This window comes from Penicillium citrinum (genome assembly GCF_028827155.1).
Source record: "Penicillium citrinum strain IBT 23319 chromosome Unknown utg000005l:1.0-1900146.0:1.0-1900348.0, whole genome shotgun sequence".
NCBI classification, from domain to species: domain Eukaryota; kingdom Fungi; phylum Ascomycota; class Eurotiomycetes; order Eurotiales; family Aspergillaceae; genus Penicillium; species Penicillium citrinum.
The window spans coordinates 167,967-181,328 of NW_026622690.1; positions in this window are offsets into that span (position 1 = coordinate 167,967).

Genomic DNA, 13,362 nt, shown 5'->3' on the forward strand with positions numbered 1-13,362 from the left:
ACAGAAATGCAAATCCTGAATCAATAATCTAAATATCATCTTTGAAGACAATTTTAATATCTATCAAATAGATAATATTAAGATCAATAAGGCAGTACAATATCTAGATATCTACTGCCGAGACAAATAAATATTGTATTGTATTCAAAGACAGCACAATTCGATTATAAATATATAGGAATACTTCTTAGAATGAATTCAAAGTCTTATCCATAATATACAGAATTTTGAGAAAGATATTTGTATTGAATACAACAAGTTTCAATAGAAATTCAAGAAAAGTCCGCAAAACTTTTATGATCGGCTCAAAAATTATAAATACTATCTGGTATCTATATCTGAGGAAGAATATACTATACAATTTTGGTCTAAATTGGATTAATATTTTACTATCAGAGTTGAAAACAATATATATCCGGCTCTTATTACAAAAGAACAATAAATCAATACTACTGAGAAACACTGGCACTTCATAAACGAAGAGAAACAGTATCTGAAATACAAATATAATAAAAGAAATAATAATAATTATTCTAATTGTTTTCAGAACTGCAATCAATCGAAATGTTTCTCAAACCAATCAAATCAAAAAGACAACAACTTATTTTATTCTTCAAAACAACAAAAGATTGATTATAAAATAGATTCAAATCCCTCTTACAGTAACTGTCCATTTTTAGGCTCTAGAAAGAGATTCTCCAACATTGAATACTATAATTGTGGACAGAAGAATTATATATGCCCAGAATATTCTAAAGCTCAGCAAACCTCAAAAATCCAACAAATAAAGAATAATTCAATTACAAATCAACAGAGAAAAGGCAAAGAATCGGAATAGATTCTGCGGATCTAGATTTATATTCTCAAGTAGAAACAGTTGCACAAATTTATATTCCGATCTGTATTGGAAACAATATCGAGATATATACAGATCTAGATATATATACAGAGATCGACTTGGTTAGCATTAAATTCGCGAGAAAATATCAGCTTTAGAAAGCAGAATTCACAATATCTATCCTCAAAACTGTTGAAAACAAACAAATACCTATCTATGGTGTTTGGACTGTTCTTATTGTCCTCAGAGATTCGAGAAGCACCGAGAAAATTATGAAACAATTCTGTATCGCAGTTGATAGAGATCCGAGACTTGACAGATCTCCAGTACTTCTATCTAACACAATTTTAATAGACTATTGTATTGTATTAGTTCTATAACAGAATTATTGATAGTTCGAAAATAAATTGTCCAAAATAAAGATACTCATAGTGTACCAGTTTGGTAAAAGTTACAGGAAAAGAGTCTGTATATATGCAATTCTTCAGTTTCCTAAGGATAATTCAGCATTCTCTGGCAAAGACAAATATAATTTAGTAACAAATCAAGATCGAGTTTCTCCAGAATTCGCAGAGTACAAAGATATATTCCAAGTACAGAATTCATAGATCATGCCATCTAGAAAGGAGACAGACCACAAGATTGAGCTTCAAGAGGGCGCTACACCCCCTTACGGGCCCATATACCCCCTTTCACAGACGGCAGTCGAAGATACCTCATATAAAGGAACTTCAGAAGAGCTAGAAGATCTTGTTGTTCGATTATAGCTCAAAGATGCCACGATTCGCAAGCGAAAGGCTGCGTTATCGAAGGGCGAATATAAAAGAAAGTATTGGAGCATAAATCCAAAAGGGTTGCTCTGCTATACTGATAGATTATATATTTCTGTTGCCGGCAATCTGCGATCCAAGTTGATCCAGATCTGTTATAATGATTCTTTAGCAGATTATTTCAGAAGAATTTGTACAATTGAGCTGCTTCAACAGAAATATTATTGAAAAGAACTTCAGAATAAAGTACAAGACTATATCGCATTGTGTGTGATTTGTCAAGAAGTCAAAGCTCTATAGTATTGATCTTATAGATAGTTGCAATCACTTTTTGTTCCTCAAAGATCTTTTGCAGAATTGACAATAGATTTTATTACAGAACTATTCGAGATAGATTATCAAGAGAAAACAGTTGATACTATTCTTGTTATTATCAATAGATTCACAAAATATTCTCGATTTATTTCTGTATCTACTATAATCAATACTACTGAGTTTATAAAACTATTCTATAATCAAATTGAGTTAGAATATAGAAATCCAAATAGAATTGTATCAGATCGAGAATCTGTTTTTACCAATAAATTCTGGTCAGAGCTATACTATTATTCGAAGATTAAGTTTCGATATTCAACTGTTTTCTATCTGCAGACAGATAGACAGACTGAACAAATAAACCAAGTCTTGAAAAATTATCTATACTATTTTGTGGACAAACAATATATAAATTGGACTTAACTTTTTAAAACAGCTCAATTTGTATACAACAATATAGTGAATCAAACAATTCAAAAAATTTTATTCTAAGTTTTTATAGATATCAATCCGAATTTTCAACTCCGCGAAAACAATAAGAAAGCAGAAATATTCTTAATAGAATTGCAGCTGTTATAACTACAAATTGTATACAAAAAGATCCAGAAAACAATGCAAGAAGTCCAAAAACAATATCAGAAATATTATAATAAGAGATATATTTCAAGAGAATTCTAGAAGAATGAATTGATCAAACTATCTACCAAGAATTTGTATTTCAAAGATTAGACAAGAAAGTTTCTATTCCAATAGATTGATCTGTTTCGAATCCGAGAGCAAATCGGATTGCAAATATATTGTCTATAGCTACCAAACAAATACAAAAGATTGTATAATATATTCTCTATCTTTTTTCTAGATAAATGGAATATAAGACAAAAAACAGACAAATCACTATTATTACTAAATCTAGATAAAAACAAAGAATAGAAGATCGAAAAAATTTGAGATAAAAAGCAAATACAGAAAGAATTCTATTTCTATATCAAATAGAAAGAATGGTCTTCCGAATACAATATATAGAAATCAGAGATTTATATAGACAATATCTGCAATACTATTTGTATCTATCAGAAACAAAAAAACAAAAGAAAAACAACTATCTAAACAATTCAATCTTGAAAAGAATACAAAAAGAATATATCTAGAATATAATATATCAATTCAGCAGATAATCTTGAATATCTATATAATAACAGCGCAACAAAATTCTGACAGTTTCAACAAAATTATATTTGATTTTTATTCAATTAGTATATTCTTTGTTTTCCACAATACAGCAAAAATATTGATAATAATAGTATTATTTTTCTCGAATATTCCAGAGATCATTCCTGATTGGATTTCGATCATTCTGTAGCAATATTTATAAATAGTTCTTGATAAACAAAATATATATAATAGAACTTATCTTCTTTATCTCAGAGCGGTGGTCCAAATAGAGAATTCTAAGATTCTCTAAAAATACAATTATTATCTCGCGAAGCTGTTCAGCACAATTTCGGTAGTAAATCAGAAATAATAGAGATTTGAGAGCAATCCGAGTCCACTCCAATAGACAATTGCAATTATATATATCTCTATAAATAGTTATAGACAACAGCCGATATACCAAACAATTCTTTGTATATTTATTGTATTTTGAATAATCACAATTCATATAGCAATCGGAACAAGGAAAAGCAATATTTGATTTGTTCTTCTTTAAAAGACTATTGATCTATAAAGTCAAACAAATATTGCAAATTTTGGCAATATTTGTTGGCCGCCAATCTAGAGAAACCAGAATCAAAGATATTTCGGCACAGAGATTTATTCAAGACAAAGACAAAGTCTAAAAAATCTATATAATATAACAAAGTTAGCAATATAGAATAGACTAATACAGAAATCTTCTATCAGAATTGAGAGACTCTCTCCAGAATCCAAAATAAAAAAAAGACCAGACAATACTGCTTAAACAAACTGGAACAAATTGATATTCTTATCTTGAATTGGAGAAACAGAAACAACAGAATCAATACTGATTTGAATACAATTAATAGATATAAAATACAAATCTTGAGAAAATTTATCAGTATCGGAAAAGTAAACAGAAATTGTTGACCCAGATTCTTGTTCTGGAGACTCTATATCAGAACGGCTATACCGATAGATTAAAGCTTTTGACGAAAAAGAGGCACTTCTCCAAATCTGTTCAGAACTATATCGGACTATAATAGTAGAAATAGAGATAGAATAAGATAGATAATAGATAGGAGAAAAAAGCAAGAATATAAAGAAAAGAATACAAAAGAAGAGACTGAGATATAAACAAAAGATATCGCTATTCTATAAGAAAGATATATATATCTTTCCAAATAGGAAAATACAATTATTTATCTCTATCCGGAATTCTCAATTATATAATTGTATATACTCTATCTATTTCAATATCTATACAGTTGAGACAATCTCTCTATAAAAAGAAAACAAATCAGAATTGATTATAAACTGATTCTACTATAATCTACAAAAATTATCCGCTAGCTTCAATATACTATTAATATATCTGATCTTGCTGGGATCCAGTCTATTCGCTATTGATCTGAAGAAGCTTTGAACAGCTATTTGCCATAAATTGTATCCAGAATTCTTGTATTGTAAACAGTATAAGAAATCAATAGAGAGAGAATTAGAATACTGGATAAAGATCTGTTTTCTCTGCAAGATCTCAGCAAAATAGTGTCAACTCTCTTCTATTTTATCAATAGTATCAACTATAAATCTAAACTGGATATAATGCTGCCGAATTATATAGTAAAACAAAGAAGTCAATATATATAAATGGTGTATTGCCCGTCGAATACAAGATACGGTCCAATCGATCTAAATACTGTTATAGCCAAGGATCCAATCACCAGATAGCTTAGTATAATCTGCTGTCTGAATTCGAGCAGCCCAATCTAAGATATCAACAAATATCTTAGTATCCTCTATCATTATGACAGATATCTAGAATCTATTAATCTGCGAAACAACTACAAACCGAGATTGAAGATATACTGATTTGCAAACACTGTTTTTATTTTTATTTCGACAAATATAATAGTATTTAGAATTAACTGCATTGAAATGACAGTCAATACAAAATATATAGTTGTCAGAATTATTTGTCTTGTATTGGATAATCTCTCTGTTAAAATATCGAAAACAAAATAAATATTTGTCTTGCAATACAATCAGATTTTGGTCATCTACACTACTACTGCTATTTATATTCGAAGTATCTCTGTTACTGCTACTATAACTACCGCCATTATTGACACTGCTATTGTTATTATTGTCGTTACTACTATTATCTCTATCTCTATCTCTACTCTCTATCAAAACAGCGGCTGTTTGTTGTTTACCACAGACAATTTTCTATTATTTCGTCTGCTCTCTCTCCTTTTAATACTTCTTCTCAGCAGCAGAGATTTGTTCTGGATTTATCTTCTATATATATCTGCTATAAGTACAAGACAGACCGGCAGCTGTTGTAGAAGCCGTTGAAGTACAACTAAATACTACAATTGCTGAAACAGAAATTGTTGCTAATATTACTGTCGCAGTCTCTGTAGTTGAACAAATCACAGAAGCCGATCCAGAAATTGCTGCTGGTACAGCTGTCCACCAGCGAGATATTGTCAGAGACGCAGATATAGATATAATGATCTCAATACAAACCGAATATACTTTGTTATGAGAACCGAGACTGAATATTTTCCAAACAATATTTTCCGAAAGTACCGGTTTTTTGCTGATTTTTTATATCTATTGTCTCTTTGAAAAAAAAATCTCTTTGAGCTTTTGCTACAAAGCCAATACAGATCCATTCTGTCTATATATAATAAAGAGAGCAAATCTGGAACAAAGAATTCATTCATACTTCTATATTATCCTTTGAAGTGTCTACAGATACACCTGGGGCCAGACTCTCGAAGAAAGAGAGAATAGTTGTCACAGAATCCCTGACAAAGAATCTGAGAGATGATACAGTGAAGCTATAGAGTTTATCTCTTTCGGTGAAGCTACTGATCTTTATACTTCATATCCGATCCGATACTGCTTCTTTCTCGAAGAAGACACATAAGAAAAAGGTTGAATGACTTTGCTTGTATTATCCTGATTGCTTGAAGATTCTTCAAGAATCAGTCTCTTTGTATATTCTACTAAGTGATTGAATTGATCTCCTGTTCTTCTTCTTCCATTATTCTCTCACCTAGTCAACAAGTACTAGCTTGTATCTTAGTACCGTTACATATTGTATAAACAATTTCAGATTATTATAATTAGAGAGAATCTCAATACAATATCTACTTTCTTTGAGATATTATTATCAGTATTTAAAGAACTATATAATAGTATATAGCTTTTGATTCAAGATAGTATAATTATACTCTACAGATATAAATTTTTTCAATCAGAATACAACTGAATACTATATCTCTTTATACAATTGAAATAATATTTCTGCTATACTAAATCTGGAAATATCTATCTCTATACAAATAGATCTCACAGAATCAAAGAATTGCAGTAGTAGTGTTTTTGTAAATATTTCAAATAGAATACAAAATATTTTTGTCTTTCTTTTATTTAGTTATAGAGATTCTAGTTTTTTTATTTTTATTCTCTTTCAAAAATTCAATAAAAAATAAAACAATAAAGAAATAATTTTGAATAAATTATTGATAAAAATTATAGTAATCTAGAAATATTTATATATTATAGTAGATTTGAAATAGTTTCTATTTTGAAATAGTTTTGATTTGTTATTGATCTATAGCTATTTTTTATTGATTTATAATAAATTCAAAGAATTTAATTTTAGATTGATAAAATATATATTCAATAGATTTCGCAAAAAATTGAATCTTTTATAATTTTTTGAATATTTTTCAAAAATAAATTATATATTCTTTATAGATTCTTGAAAAAATCAATATATTATCTAGATATATAATATAAATAGTATTTAGTAATTCTATAAATATTATATAAATATAATTCTAAAATATTATTAAAATATTAATAAAATCAAATAATATAATTATATATTTATAATATTTATAATAAATATAAAATATAATTTTCTATTTTTTGTTTATATTGATTCTGATACAATAATATATATTCTGAATATTTATTTTATTAAAGAATTTAGTATTCAATAGATAATCAAAAATCTCTGTTTTTTTGAAAATAAACAAAATAGAAATTTCATAGAATTTATAGAAAATCTAATTTGACTATTCTTTAGATTTTTATTGAGATATTTTTATAAAATCTTTAATTCTATCTGTAAAAAAGAATATATAAATTTCTAAAAAAAATATAATTTTTTTTTAAAATTCAATTTTGTAATCTATATTTTTTCTAGATAATATAATTTATAAATTCTATATTTGAAATATATTTTTATATTTCACAAATTCTAGAGAAATTCAATCTTGATTATTATTGGATTATATTTGTTTTTGTTACAGAATACTAAATTATCTTTAGAAAATTGAAGAATTGTAGATATATAGATTTTTTTTTATAGATTTTATCAAACTAGTATATTATAAATATCTCTATTTTAAATAATTTATTTTCAAATTATCAATAATTTTATTATAAAATTAATATAATATAATAGTCTATTAAGATTGTATTAAATAAAAATACTAAAGATTTGTCAAATCTCAGATTTTTATTGACTACAATATAGAATTATTTTATAATCTTTTTAGTATTTCTCAAATCTCTAAAAACAATAAAAACAATCTAAATACTATAAATAAATATTTTTTTTTTAATAATTTCAAGAATAGAAATTGTGAATTCTATTTTCTGAAACTAATACTTTTTTGCGAATTTAATATTAATTAAATCAATCTCTATATATATATTCAGATCTATATATATTTTGATATTGTTTCCAATACAGATTGAAATATAAATTTATATAATTATTTCTATTTGAGAATATAAATCTAGATTAGACCTGTGCACTGGACGGTCTATGGGCAGATTTTTGAAAGACCTACCCATTATGGGCGGCCCATCAATGGGCGGGGATACCCGCGGGTATGCCCAGCAGACCCAGGGGTGGATCCAATTTTTGCATTATTATATACAGTAATTTTGAGCTGTTTCAAAATTACCGATTTAAATATAGCAAATTATAATAAATTATTAAAAAAAACTATTTACTATATTCTATTCAAATATAGATTAAACTATATCAATATCAATACAACTATATTACTGCCAAGTTTTTATAAAATTATACATTTTAGCCAAGACTCTAAATTTGCTCCACAACTGGGCCGGTGCTGGGTATCTGGACAGCCTATGGCTGGGCCGATTTCCGAAAAGCCTATCTATATCCTGCCCATAGGCCGCCTAGCTGGGCCGGCCCATAGGTTTTGCACAGGTCTAATCTAGATTTATAGAATCTATTTCAATTCTTTATTTTTTCTCTGTTAACTTATAATTGAATTATTTTTTATTTATTGAATTTTTAAAATTTACTAAAATTTGAAATATTTTAGATATATATATAATTTTTCTATCTACAATTATAGTATTCAATATTAGAGAATCTTTTTTTAAAATCTAAAAATAGATAATTATCTTGAAAAAAATTCAGATTTATTTTATAATCAATTCTTTATTATTTTGAAAAATAGAATAAATTGTTGTTTTTTTGATTTGATTGATTTAAAAAATATTTTAGTTGATTATAGTTTCAAAAATAATTAAAATAATAATTATTTTTTTTTTTATATTTATATTTTAAATACTATCTTTTTTTATTTATAAAATATCAATATTTTTTAGTAGTATCAATTTATTATTTTTTTGTAATAGAAACTAAATATATATTATTTTCAATTCTAATAGTAAAATATTGATTCAATTTAAATCAAAATTGTATAATATATTCTTTCTCAGATATAGATATCAGATAATATTTATAATTTTTGAATTGATTATAAAAATTCTATAAATTTTTCTCAAATTTCTATCAAAATTTATTATATTCAATACAAATATCTTTTTCAAAATTCTATATATTATAGATAAAATTTTGAATCTATTCTAAAAAATATTTCTATATATTTATAATCAAATTGTATTATTTTTAGATATAATATAATATTTATTTATTTTAATAATAGATATCTAAATATTATACTATTTTATTGATTTTAATATTATTTATTTAATAGATAATAAAATTATTTTCAAAAATAATATTTAGATTATTGATCCAGAATTTCTGTTTCTGCTATATAAATTTGATAATAAAATTTATAATTTTGATATTCTTAATTCTATTGAATTTTGAATATAAATCAATACTGAAATAAAATAAAAGAATCAATTTTTGTTTGAACTCTTTTTTCAAAAAGTCTAAAATATATTTTTAATTTAAATTGTTTTCTGAAATATATTCTTTTGATATTTCTATTTTTTAAAAATTTGTTAGAAAGAATTGAATATTTTATTTTTATTTTTATTGATTTTGCTAGAATTTTCTATTATTGATTCAAAATCAATTTGTTTTATTTGTTCTTGAATCAAAATATCTGAATTAATTATTTTATTCTGAACAGTTTCTCCAATATTGATCTTGAATATCAATTCAATTTTGGATTCAGAGATTGAATCAGATTGGATACAAATCGAGCGCAATCTCTATCGGATTATTAATACAATTTCAATAGAAATCTTAGAATCAATAATAGAATTGCAATAGATTGAGAGTATTATTATTCTTCTCAGATAGTCAAAAAATAAAAATCAGAATTGTAATAATACTAAGATACAAACTAGTATTTATTGACTAAATAAAAGAATAATAAAAGAAGAAAAACAGAAAATCAATTCAATTATTTAGTAAAATATACAAAGAGACTGATTCTTGAAGAATCTTCAAGCAATCAGAATAAAACAAGCAAAATCATTCAATCTTTTTTTTATATATTTTCTTTGAGAAAGAAACAATATCAAATCGGGTTCGAAACATAAAGATCAGTAGTTTCACTGACAGAGGTAAGCTCTATAGCTTCACTGTATCATTCTTCAGATCCTTTGTTAGGGATTCTGTGACACTGAAAAATATTGATATTTTGATCTGTTTAATATATATTGTAAATATTGATATTAATATAATAAAATCTGATAGTTTTATTAGAACAGATATTTTTTATATGATATTTATATAATAAAAAAAATCAATTGCCAGATATAATAAAAATAGGAATAAATATTCTGAATATTATATTATATATATTATATAATACTATAGTATAGTATATCGGCTATAGTATTCACTACAACTACCGATGATGATATCATTACTTGCCACTATGTGGCAATTCAGGTCAAATGACCATTCTATTCACTATCATCAAATTAATATAAATAGGGCCATCACCCCTCGGCCTAAATGATCAGAACCATCTTCTCTATTTTATTTCAATCTTAACAATTTGAAAATTTCCTATTTGGGACTACTCCCCTCTGCTATTAAGACTATTAGTCATCCCTACTACTAGTCTTCACAGTAATACAGCTAATAAACTACTTATCTATATGGAATTTTTATTCAGCAGCTCTATTAAAATCTTTTGCAGTACTAACAATTTCTCTCAATTTATTCTATAAAGAAAACTATACAATAGAATAATTTTATTTTCTTTATTATTCTGCTTCAACTGAATAATATAATCTGTTTCTGATTGATTCAAAGACAATTTATTAGTAAACTATTGACTAAATATATCTAGCTATAATCAATATTGTTTCGGAAGGTTTTTCTTCGGATTTATTACTATTTTCAACTAAAATATTTTCTCAATATTATTTATTATAATTTTACCAATTTACAATCAAAGATCTCTCAAAATATTCTTGAGAATACTGCAGAATTTTATAATATTCACTTTAATAATCTATAATTTTTTTATTTTTGTAGACTCTGCTGATTTCAGAACTCTATTTCAATATCTTGTTTTTATTCTATTTTTTATAAAAATATTGATATATTCCAGATTCATTGAATTTTTATATTTTATATTCGATTTCTAGAGCTTTTCTAATATAATCTTTTCTATCTGGTCTGGAATAATATATATAAATATATAGAGCTGTTTGTATCTATAGATATCTATATTGAAATATATTATATATATAATTTGTTTTTGATTCTGAATTATATTATCTAAAAATAGATTTCTCAGTAATTTTATATATAGAAATATAAATTTGTTGAATAATTTTTTATTGATAATAATATAGCAATTCGATCTACTATCTATCAATTCTTTAGCAAATTATTTCTGATTTATATCAATATTGATATAAAATAGGAATTTGATTTTTTTATTCAACTTTTTAATTTTTTAGAGTTTCTATTTGTATTTTAGAACAGAAACTATTCTTTTTCCAATATATTTGATTCTATAATAGTTGATTTTTATTTCTATTAATTAATACTATATATAAAATTTTTATTTTTTGTATTTGTTTCAGTTCTGAATTATAATCTTTTCTTAGCTCTTTCTCTATTATAGTTTTGATAATTTTTTTATACAAAAAATTGATTGCTGATTGAAGAGAATATTGACTAATTCAGTATTCTGATTTTTTACAATATAAATAGTATTTTTCTCTTTTGTATATTTGAATCTTCTCTGATTTAATCTATTTTATTTATTTTGTTCAAAGTTTTTTATTGCTCAATACTAATTTATTTGAATTACAATATCAATTCACTTTCTATATAATAGAAATCTAATTTATTTTATAATTATTCTATCTAAAAATATATAATCTATATATTTATTCTATTATAATATCAAGAATATCTATATCAGAACTGATTTTATAAAACCAAAAAATCAGATTCAAGAAAATAGCAAAAATACTACAATTTATCAACAAATTTGTTATTATTTTATTAAAAATATTTAAAAAAATCTATTATTTGACTTTATCAGATCAATTAAGAATATCTATATCAGCAAATTCTTTTTCTATCCAGAAAAAAAATCTAACAAAATTTATATTCTCTGATTGTCGAATCTGATAAAATCATTTTGCTATATATATTTTGATATTCGGATCTCTATATATACTTTCAAAATAATTGAGCAATATTTGCAGTTTGTCTATATTTCGACAGAATTTCATAAGATTCCAGTATTTTTCTATACTAGTTTCTCCAATCTCAAGAATATATATATAAATTGATTCTATAGAAAGTCAATACTTTTACTATCTATACTAAATTTGTTCTCTATCAAAATATATCAGATTGATTAGTTATTTATATTTTCTTCAAATAATTTGGAATCAGACAGCTATAGTTTCGGTCAATAAATTGTCACAGGATCCCTGATACAGGATCTGAAGGATGATACGGTGAAGCTATAGAGCTTACCTCTGTCGGTGAAGCTACGGATCTTCACGCTTCAAACCCGATTCGACACCGCTTCTTTCTCGAAGAAGGCACATAAAGAAAAGGTTGAATGACTTTGCTTGTCTTATCCTGATTGCTTGAAGATTCTTCAAGAATCAGTCTCTTTGTATATCCTACTAAGTGATTGAATTGATCTCCTGTTCTTCTTCTTCCATTATCCCCTCACCTAGTCAACAAGTGCTAGCTTGTACCTTAGTACCGTTACACATTGTCCGAATCATCTTCAAACTTGAGTTTTTCCTGTCGAGATCTGTAGCGTCCCAATTTGAATCTCTCATGTTTTCTTCAAAGCTCCCACCATCGACCTTTCTTTGGCGGCTATAGCGTCCCAACCATAAAAAAAAATCACTGTTACGACAGAACCTAGCGAACAAAATAGAAAGAACAAAAACATACAACAGCAGGGATTCGCATGTGGTCACCCACCATACTACTAACCTGCCGGCGTGTGGCTTAAGTACGGCTGAGCGGACGGGAAGCCCTGTTCTCCACACCCTATGGTCGTATGTATTATTTTAGTGATGCGATCGGATTATATCCTATAGAAGAGCTGTGTAATGGTTACTAAGTTGTCAGGCTAGAGACCTGTGACTAGGCAAGGATATCAGATGGTAGGGATCAGGTAGGATAGATTGGTACACAGACTGATTCTTGAAGAGCTCAAGAATTCTGAACATGTATATGATCTTACATACACTAGGACTCGGGTGGACCTCTATATGCAGGTAATTCGAAAGGGTTTAGACTTCGGACCGATATCGAGTGCTCGGGGTATTGTATACTTCCAACCCCGTGACAAGCTGCTGTGAAGAATAGGGTGAGTGCGCAATAGGCAACACCGGGTGAGAATCATATTTATCATGCAAGAAATAAATATATTATAATATATTATAAATTGAAAAAAACTCTCTATATAATAGAGAAAAATATATAGATAT